Source organism: Vidua chalybeata, chromosome 9 (assembly GCF_026979565.1).
Source record: "Vidua chalybeata isolate OUT-0048 chromosome 9, bVidCha1 merged haplotype, whole genome shotgun sequence".
In the NCBI taxonomy this organism is placed as follows: domain Eukaryota; kingdom Metazoa; phylum Chordata; class Aves; order Passeriformes; family Viduidae; genus Vidua; species Vidua chalybeata.
In genome coordinates this window covers 13,472,480-13,483,524 of record NC_071538.1, presented here as the reverse complement: position 1 = coordinate 13,483,524, position 11,045 = coordinate 13,472,480, and positions in this window count along the sequence as shown.

The window sequence follows — 11,045 nt, the reverse complement described above, 5'->3', positions numbered from 1 at the left end:
CTCCCCTCTCCCAAACTCCCCATCCCCTTCCCTTCTGCACCTAATGAGAGAAGCAAAGCAGAAACCACAAGACTAATTCCTACACACACCCTCTTGCAGGTGCCACCTTCTTTCCTTTGAAGGCTCACCTGGAGTTGGCATGGACAGTGGGACCATCATGAGCTTGTGGGGAAAGAGATGCTGAGGTTCTGGCACCATCCACTCAGCCAGTGTTTAGTGGGCCTCCCCACAGAATGGGGACACCTGCTCAGGAGTTGTGTGATCCTCACACAGTTGGATGTGCAGCAGGTAGAACATGATAAAACAGCTGAACACCTTTGGCCCCTGGATTTAACTTCTGTGCAAGAAGGAGACATAGGCAAGCAATGGTTGTCCCCATGAGCAGCAAGGGCTTTGCATTGGCTTCTTCTCTCTGCTTTTGTTTGGAGGCCAAATGCAATAGGAAATACCAGAAGGTGGAAGTTGTCTCCAACTGGTGGCTCTGGTTTTTCTCAGACTGACAAAAGCTTGGAGATCTACAGCCCATTTGGGAGAGATGGGGCCAATGATGTCTCATGTTATTTGGTGAAATTAATGAAGTCTAATATCTTTTTTTTTTTTCCTCTTGAAAATTGAAATGCCTTGGGAAAACAGTATCCTCTGTCTCGTGGCTACAGGCAGCTCTCCTGAATAAGCTATTGTCAGGCCTCAGAGATGTGAGTCACAGCATCTTTAATCTCTGGGCGGGAGCATTCTCCATGGCTTTCATGCTTTGGAATAAATCTTCAGAGATGTTCCCAAATTAAGCATGATTTCTTTCTAATCTCCTTGCACTTCTTCCTCTCCCCATTTTATCAGCCAGGCTCAAACACATTTCACATGGCCTACTTTGAAGCAAACTGATTAATGTGATCGCTTCAGGTTTTAGGAGGGATCAGTGCTTACAGCACGGGAAAGGGCTCCTACTGCTGCCAGCAGCCCCTGTGAGCAGAGCTGACAGCAGAGGGTGAAATCACAGACTCACACAGGCACCTTCCCAAGTCCAGCAGGACTCAGTGTCCAGGCAGTTCCCTGAGCCCTCAAGGATCAGAAGCATCATCGTGCTGTATAATGTAGCTGGTGCCTCCTGGGCCTGGGGGAGAAGGAGGGAGGAGCTGCTGCCTGCAGAAGGGATGTGCTGTGCTGCCCACTGGCACCACTTCCCTTCCCGGGTACCACAACCTCCACCTGCTCCTTCAGCCGGGGGCAGCTGAGCAGAGGATTGCAGCTCATGCTGCTCTGCTGCAGCTGGCACACATCTGGTGTAGAACAGAGGGTTTGGGTCTGCATCACTGCCACGTGGTGATTCAGGCCTAGCTGTGGGGTGTGAAAAGCTTGAGTTGGGAAGCAGTTGTCTGAATGTCAGTCAGGGATAGAAAGTGATGTTGGAACAGGGTGGTGAAATGCTTTGGAAAAACACTAACTGTGGATCCATATGTGTGTATTGATGTTGCTCACAGAGAGAAAACTGCTCCTCTCGGCTTTTGTGAATCAATTTTTCTGATAAAAGATGCAATCTCTCTCTGCCAACCTGCCTGTGTTCAGCTCATGCAGGTCATTGTTGTCTGACAGAGGGACTGCTCGCCTGTGGTGTCCTTGGACAGCCCCCAAAAGCTCACAGCCCACACAGACTGTGCAGTGATCAGCTGTGTTTTATAGACAAGGAGCTAGAGATGGAAGAACTAGGAAGGAAGGAATCTCCCTCTGCAACTACAGTTTTGAAGCAACAGAATCCTGAATCCAGGGCTACATTTGCCTGGGGCTGGGAGTCTCAGAAGTATAAGTGCCCTTTGATTTGCCACCAGGCTTCAGAGTGGGACAGGCTACACTTTCTGAAGGTAAATGAAATAATAGCTAAAATGCTGAAGTAAAAAAACAGTACATTTTGATGGGTAACACCAAATGGGACATCGCCCATGGAAAGCTGAACCTCATGGAATGCCACAGAACTCACAAAGCGGAATAAATATTGATGGTAGAGTGACAGGAGAAGCATAACTAAACAAAAATAGTGTTTTGAAGGTGTGGGCCTCCCGACACTGCTTGTTTCCTGCAGTCTCTGCCTCGAGCAGAGCAGGGTGATGAGGAGCCCTGGAGCTCCTGCCTTTGCAGTCTGGCCCAAATGTCTACAGTCGTGTGCATTTCTTTTTCCTTGACTGACAAGAGTGAAGGACCCTCGTGCTTTAGTGAGTGTATAATGGCTGCCTTGATGTCATTTATTGAAGCTTTGGAATAGCTGTGCTTTCTAATTACTTCTTCCCACCTGCCTGAAGAGCACCTTTTGCTTTCAGATTAACTTCTTGCTGTCTCTTTGAACTTGTGCCTCTGTACTCCAAGCACCCTGGGTTTTGTGAGATCAAGGCAGGCTTGGTTAAGGTAAAAGGCAAGTAGTGATCAAGGTGATTTTTATTTCCTTTCCTGCACAGAGACGTGCCAGGTTTGCTGATTAGACTGTGTGTGGCACAATCAGAGCCCTTGTGCCTTCAAAGAGACCCTCCAAGAAGAACAAGTTAGTGAGTGGCCTTTGAAGGGGAAAAGCCTTCTTCCTAATCTTCAGAGGGGCATCAGCAGTGTCCAGCATGAGCACCCACATGCACTGCACATCTATCCTGGATGTGTGCAGTGGCTTCTTTGCTCCTGCAAGCAGAGGGATTTAGGTGTGATGGGTGCCTCCTATGTGAGTGACATTTTGCAATTCAAGCTGCAAGGGCTGATTTACTGCAGACAGTTAAATGTCCTGGATAGAAATGCCAATGTCAAGATCCAGACCACTACATAGTGGGACAGTGGTTTGACAGAGTTTAAATTGGCAAAAATCACATTGCTTTTACCGAATATGAATTCAGTGGAGCTTTTAAAATGCCAATTCACTGTAGTTTAGTTGTGGCATGGAGGGAAGTCCTAAGGTTTTCCTGAGCACACATAAGACATTTAGGCATGAATGATAGTCTGGAATTTGCAGCATCCTTATTGTCTGAAGCAACAGGGCAGGAGTTGTCCTTGGGCTTTGTGCAGCACTGAGCACAACAGGCAAGCTGAAAAAATGACATCCTCTCTTCTAAGACTTGTGTCCTGCCCATCTATTTCAAGCAGAGCATTAAGCTGCTGGTGATCTCCTCAGAGATGGTGGTTTCTTATGGAAAACTAGAAATTAAATCAAGAGGGAGGTCTAGGGGTCCAAAGCATAAAGCCAGCTGAAGGGTGTACTGCCTGCTCTTAAAAACTGCAGCAGTGGAAGGCCATCCCTGTCCAGACAAGATTTTCCCTAATTTCTGACCCATCCATATCCTCTTGAGCTGCTACTGGAGCCTACCACTTTCTTTTCTTACTTCCCATCACAGAGAAGATGCCCTACTTTGCAAGAACTTCCTATAAATTTGCAGATTGATCTCATTATCCCTTTCCTGAGTTTAAAACAATCACATCCTTTTCAGTTTCCCTCTGCACTTCCTATTTTCAAGGGTTTTGATAATGCTGGTCACTTCTCACCTCCTAACACACTGAGACTGGGTACCCAAAACTGGCCATGGAATTGCAGTGTTGAGGGAAAGGATGCTGTGTGGCATCTGATGGTTTATGCCTGATGATACAGTTCAGGATGCAGCAGAGCTCTTCAGCAGCTGCACATGTGGTGGTTCCAGCAGCTGAGGACTAAAGGAGGCCTGAGCACAACCTCCATCCATGCTGGAAATTATTGCTGCTTACACACAGACATTGCTCAGAGCAAACTGCAAAACCCTGCTGTAAAGCAGACAAGTTACTTGGGAGACATGTGGGCTGATCTGAGCACAGCCCGTTTCCCATGGAGCTGTTCCTGAAGGCTGAGTTCTGCTTGGAGTCTGTGGTGTCCTGTAAATGAGATGTTTCATGCTCTGGTGTGGCTGTCAAGAGGCATTTTGCACTAGCAGAGTTTCTCTCTCCTCTCCCCAGCTGCCTGTTTACTCCAGACCTGTCAGAATGGCATGTCTGGTTCCCCTGTGAAAAATTTGGTGCAAGCAGCCAAAGGATTTAAAAGTTATTAGGAAAAAGAAAAAAAAAAAAAAAAAGAGAGAGAGAACAGCAGAATAATTCTGCTTCCTTAAAAAATAAAGCTTAAAAAAGATGAAAGGTATTTGCCTTCACTCTCTGTAGGCTCTAACACGGCAGCCAGCTGGAGAGAATTTGGGAAAGCAATTCCAGGAGCCCAGAGCTCTTACTGTCAGTAAAACCTGCCACTGGGACAGCAGAGCCATCTCACTGCAATCCGCTTTCCTCTGCTTCCTGGCTGTTTCAGCTTTTTTATAGTGTTTTCTCTGAGATGAAAGTTCCCCAGTAGCTTGATCCACTTCCTGTGCAAGATGGCAAGTGATTGCCCATAACTGGCAAGTCAATTCCTTGCCTGGCAGTCCAGGCTGTGGCACTGAGGTTCTTCCTTTTTAGTTTTGTGGGTGGTGTTTTTGTGGTTTGTTTTTTTTGTTTGTTTTTTTTTTTTTTTTTTTTTTTTTTTTGTCCTGCAGAGACATAAACATTCTCATACAGGAGGAGAAAACAAGGTGTCAGAGGTCTGTGTTGTGGTGGGGCTCAGTGTGTCCAGCATGGCTGCCTTGGATGAGGCACCCACAGCCAATTATTCATGCCCCTGCTGTGCACAGAGCCTGAAGGTTTCAAAAAGTTCTGGCTCACATTTCTTCTTTTCAGAGGCTACTTCCCCCATGACTGTAGATGCCACTGCACATCCCAGATCTCCCTCCATGATAATCCCAGGGCACTGAGAAGCATTAGGACATTTTTCATCAGGGCACTGAACCAGAAGGCTGAAAACTTGAGTGAGTGTGAGTGGGACAGGGGGTTGGGGTGCCCATCCTCAGAGATCTTCAAAGCTCGTCCAGAAAATGCCCAGAGCAAACTGATTTAATCTTTGAAGCTGGTCCTTGGAAACTGGAACATGAAGTTGGACCAGAGACTGCCAGAGGTCCCTCCTTACCTAAATGAGTCTGTGAATGCAGGCATGGTTTAGGGTAAAACTCATCCTTCTGGTCCTGAGGTCTCCATCTCCAGTGGAGGGAAAGTCACCTTCCTGATTCTGCATTACCCATCCAGCTGAAATCATAAAGCGGAAAGTCAAAAATAAAATACCCAATCCCTTTTTTCAAGGCTGGAAAGATTGTTGTGCTTGTCAGACATTTCATTTTTTTTGACATTTTCACTGATTTTTTTTTTCCTGAAAATGTTATTGCTTTTTAGTTTGACTGAAAACCCTCCTTTCAGAGAGAACTTCTCAACAGCCATCTTGATGTTGTTTTTTTAAAAACCCCAAATGATTAAAAGCCCTCATTACAAATGCTGAAAAAACCCTCACAGTCTGTCTCTTTTGAACCCAGCAAAATGAGAACAACAGATAGTTCTGTATTTTTCACAAAATAGTTCTTCCTCTGTATTTTTTTAAGTCTTTCCATTCAGGCTGTGAGCTTTTCAGGGCAAAAATTGCCTCTTTAACAATGTCATTTTCCAGTTCCCACTTCACCAAGGTTTTCAATTTGGATGGGAGCTCTAAGTCAGATAATCATTCAAGACCACAATGTCTCTGGTTCAAAGCAGTGCTGACTATTTGAGCTCACAACTCTAAACTAAGACTTTCAGTTTATTAAAGCCCTAAGTCTGATGGTGTTTTTTTTTGTTTGTTTGTTTGGGTTTTTTTTTTCCCAGTAGCTTTGTTCACTGATGCCCTGTTTGTTTTGCAAGCTATTATAAAAAAGCAATTGTTTTTCTTCAGGGAGATGCTGTCAGTTCTTTGCTTTTCAGGAATTGCAGCTATCAGAAATGACTGTCTTAGTGCCTAAGAGATCTGTCATGTCTGCCCCTTCCCTTAACACTTACAAACATGTATCATGTTGATGGATTTAGATGGTCATTTAAAGGCAAATTGCTTGTCCTACTTTTTGCTTCTTATTGATTGTCATATAATTAACTGATTCATTTCGTTAATACAATCCAGAGTGCCTGTAACCCACTTAATCAGCAGAGCCTGATCGGAAGACTTGGGTTTAATTAGACTGCTCTAATTGCCTCAGTGAAATGATGTTTCCTCTGTCCTGAGCCATTACTTATAGAAGACAGATTTTTTTTATTTTTATATTGAGATTTAATGAGTGGCAGAGAGAATAATATTTTGCCTCCTGCCAGAGGGAGGGCTCTCTAAACAAAGACAAAGGGGTTTGGGACAGCAGCACCTCTAACCCACGTGGTTAGATGTGACACATCCCTTATTACCTGGTGAGGACCCAGCAGGATCAGGGGCTGTCCATGGTCCATAAGGCTGAGATCTGCCCTTGGATTTGCTCTGCAGCTCTCTGAGTGCTCTCTAAGTGTCTGAGCTTGGCAAGGAACATTGTAACTGATTGTAAATTTCTTGCAAAAATGGACCTTCAGCAGGGCTAAACCAATTTGCAAAATCAAGCTGAATTTGGGAATAATTTCAGCCTCCCATCCTCTCCGTAAGAAAGGGGGGATGTGTTTTTGGAAGTGCCAATATAGATCGATTCTGATGTTTCCTAAATCCAGGCTTTTTCATATTCACAGGTTGTGTTGTTGGCTTGCATGTGCTTATAAAGGTGAGCAAGATAAGACCAGCTAATTAGCTTGTAAACAAAATAGAACATTTTGCTTTGCATCAAATGAAGTATTTTGGGTTGCTGAGTCAGATTTATACATGTTTAAAAACATTCTGGCAAAAAAAAAAAAAAAAAAAATTAAACTAGACACAAAGGTGGTGCAGCAGAAAATACCCTGTGGGGATTGCCTTCCTCTTGAATGAAGGGCTGGCTCCTGAAAGCAGTCCTGGCTAGTGGGAAAATGCCTGAAGCACTCAAGCTGCTGATGGTTTTTCTCAGAGTGAGGGGATATCACTTGGTGGGTGAGCTTCTGTTTATGGGTACTTTTCAGCCAGTGCCAGAGCCTGAAGAGGAATCAGCTGATTAATGTGAAATTAGAGCCAGGGACTGTGATTAATGGTGGATGCAGGAACAGTGGAGTAGGAAGCCTCTGGAGGAAGCTGTTGCATTACCTGGAGGCCATCTCTTCCTTCTACCCCACTGATCCCACATTCTCCTCCTGCCTCCGTGCCACTGGTCCCTTTTCCATCTCATGACTCTCAAGCCATGGCCTGTGGCTCAGCATGGTGTGCAGGTCTCTGTCCTCGATTTACTGCACAGGGACAAGGAGGTATTTGGAGAGGGATGCAGCAAACCTATGAGGAAGAAAGTGAGCTTGCAGCATTTCTGGGCTCAGAGCTCACTAGAGAGCTTTTTCCCTGCTCCTTTTGCCTTTGCTGCTTTAAGGGAAGAGGATTTTGCATATCTTCCTTCCTGCCTGCCTTTTTTGTAAATAAACACAATTAGCAAAGATATATTTTTTTCTCTTCTAACAGTAATAAGGATTAGGTACCACAGGAGCTAAAGGGACAGCAGTCAACGAGCCAAAAGAAACAGTGAAATCTGGTATGTAATGTTTGAAGGTGAAGGGCCCCCAGAGTGACTGGGACAGGGTCACCCAGCTGTGCCACCCTGCCGGGGGACACAGAGCTGTGCCCTGGCTGCGCTCAGGCTGCAGTGGGTGATGGAGGGGGTGAGAGGTGGGATGAAGGTCAGCCCTTCCCTGCCAGGCACAGCTGTAAGAGCTGGAGGCTGTGCCAGCTCAGCATCCAGACGGGGCCGGGGGTGGGAGTGGATCAGCCGCTGACTCACACCGCTCTGGGCTCTCGGGTGGGAAGGTGCCATCGTGCCAGGAGCAGCAGCAGTGCTGGGATCTCCTGTCTCCTTCCAGCCTGTGACCTGCCTGCGTGTAGAATGGCACCTGGCCTCCAGAAAGGAAAAGGATTTTTCTCCCTGAAGTTAATATTTTCAAAGCACTCGAGGTTTTCCCTCTCAGCAAGCGGCTCTGTTGGAAGGGCAGATGAGCTGTCTCTGGTGGTGATGAGATGGGATCACAACTCCAGCTGGCAGGAACTCGGTATGATCATAGTCAGTTTCCCTCTCGTGGTTTGCAAAGGAATTAACTGGAAGGATAGTTAATTACTTTCTCAAGTGAATATGGTCAAGCCATGCTGGTGCATCCTGCAGTCCTGGTGCCTTCAAAGCTTCACCTGAGAAGATCCAGGTGGCACTGCTGAATATTGTTAAAGCTGTAGCTCTGCCCTTCTGGTCATAATTACAGATTTTCGCCTCTCCTTTCCATTGCAGAATGGCTGGAGCTGTTAGACAAGGTCTGAGGTGTTCTTCCATTAGGGAATATTTTCTTGTATTATCTCTCCCTTGTGCTGTTTTCTGCCTGCTACAAAGTCCTCTTGCTTGTGAAGAACTGGGTAAGAGGTCCCAGTTCTTCCAAAACATTTCTTAAAAGTTTCTGTGAGGAACTGGGGAAGGCCTGCATTCTACCAAAAAAGGAGCCTCAAAAAGAAAGGAAAAAAGGGGGAAGGGTGTAAAAGAAGGGTCATCCCACAGGTCAGGGAGGTCAGTGCAGCACCACAGCATCCACAGGGTCTGAGTGCAACAGTGGTCCCAGGGAAATGGGGTGGTGCTTGGCACCCAGGGAGTGCCACAAGCTCATAGCACGGTGGTGACTGGAAGACAGGCTCTGTTTGTTGTGGACAAACAATATAAACAATACATATTTTTGGACTGCTTTTTTGCCTAATTCTAGAGTCCCTGAGGAAGATATTTGGTATCCTCCCCTCTCCTTGCTTGTACTGGAGGGACTCAGTACCCTGCAGAGACAGCAAGGGAAATGACAGGATTATTCCCCATGGTGATTATCCTGTGATCTCTCAGGGCTTTATAAATAGGAGCTGATTACAGTAGAAAAGGAGTAAATTGTGTAATTAGAGAGCGGGAAGAGGGGAGGACTTAGCCTCTGCCTGAAGGTGCTGGTTTGGAGAGGAGAGTGGAAAAGAGAACGCTGAGCAGTGGCTGTCCTGAGACCCACAGCCCTGGAAAAGGCTGACCTGGTCCCTGGCTGCTCCTGTTGCTTTGTGCAAGCCCTTCAATCTTCCCTTCTGGACAAAGAACACAATATTTTTTTCTGCTGGAACACTTGACCAGTTTATTTGTGAAGAAAGTCCCTCTTGCATGTCCACCTTGCCCCAGGTCTGCAGAGTGGTTGCCTTATGAGAGGACTGGCTGCACTCAGACATTGGCATCACCCCAGATTTCCCTCTGGGACTTGTCATGAATGGTTAGAAGAGAAAAGCCATTGCAGGATGGAACGCACAGCAGTTCTATGTTGGGTATAAGATGACTAAGATCTTTCCAGCTGCTCTACATGGAGCAGGAATTTTGCCTCCCCTTCCCTTTATTATTGACCCAGCCTGGCCTGGGCCATAAAGTGTGTCGGTTGCCATTGCAGGGAAAAGAAGCACACAGTAGAACTGCTCTCAGAGCCACGGAGAGGGAGGCTATTATTGTGAATATTATTCATGCCAGGAAAAATAGCCAATTACCTTCCTATAAAACCACTCTCTGTGCAGTGAGCCAGTAATTGCAATATCTGACATTCATCATGGAACTCTGAAAGAGCTTTGGGAATAAAAGCCCAAAAAGTCCATTTGGCAAATGGATGGAGTTGAAAAAGACAGGGGAAAAAGTAAAGTTAAGGCACTAGATATTCAGGGTGTGATCTATGCCCACTTACACCTCAAGTCCTACAGATGCAAGAATTTGGCTTTGTCTTATATTATTCACTTTATGTTTTAAAGGTACGTAACTGTATTAGTGTAGATGTTTAATAAACTGAATAGTGAAATAGGATGTAACTGAGCTGGGGACACTGCCAAAGGTGCTTTCGTGATGTTTAAGGTCAGCTGGGCAGCTGTGACACCAGCAAGTTCTTGCATTTATTTCCCAGGTTTACCAGTGAAACAACCAACAAAGGGGAAATCCATCTTCCCCTTTCTTCTTTTCCTCCTTGGAGGAGGAAGAAAAGACAAAGTCCTGTCAAGAGCTGCAGGGCGTTGAATATGTTTGCTCTGCTGGACTGCACTAAAGGCCACGTTTCACTCCCTGTGATCCATGGACAGTGCCTGGAGATTTGTCAGGTTTCCCAAGATCTATTAATGCTGTCAGCTGCTCCAGGAGCCCACAGGCTCTGGGGGATGTGCTCCAAGGCCTGCGAGCAGCACCTCTTCCCCACAAGCTCTGTGGAATCTCATCCTGAGGAGGATGCCTTTCCTATCCGGCAATGGAAGGGTTAACTGCATGTGTCAGAGGACTTGGCTCATCTCGCCGAGTTGTATGGGGTTTTCCCTGTGTAGCCAGAAGGATAATTTAGCTGTGTGTCTCCAAAATGCTGCAGGCTTGCACCCTGTAAAATGTCTGTCCTTTAAATTGCTTGCTGAGCACCAGCCCTCATTTATCATGTCAGCTGTGATCCCTGCAACAGCAACAGCCCCGCTCCTTCCTGAGGGCTAGCTGCCCTTCTCTTGGAAGGAAAACAAATCTACACCAAAATTGCTGCTGCCCTGAGTTTGCTTTTTTTTGCCCTGAACCCTCACAAATCCCCTTTGGGCTCTTTGTTCCATGGGTACAGAAAATGATGCTGGCCCATAATCAGAGATTTTGGGTCAGCCATAATGTCATACACAGTCTAGGTAATGTCAAACCTGTCAGAACAGGGAAGCTCGCAAAATAACCTAAGATTGTGCCAAACTGAGGCAAAATTGCAAAGGGACAGCTTCCCCCTCTGCACTGGTCTTTCCTGGGCGCTCTTTCCTGCCTGCCCATGACAACAGCCAGGGCTGTAATTCCTGCTGCCAGGATTCACTGCAGCCATGGCCCCGCTCTCATCTTCACCCCTTTGTGTGCAGGTGGCTCCCTTCACCTCACTGCCAGCGCCCGAGCTGCTGGGGAGCCTGAAGGAATGGCTCCATTGCTGATTCCCTCGTTCTATTTCCCTGCTCCAGTCTCACACCCTGACTCTTCTGTGGCGCAGCCTCTGTGGGCCAGCACTGCTCCAGCCTGAAGGGAGCAGACCCGGCACGATCTTTCTTTGGACAGAAA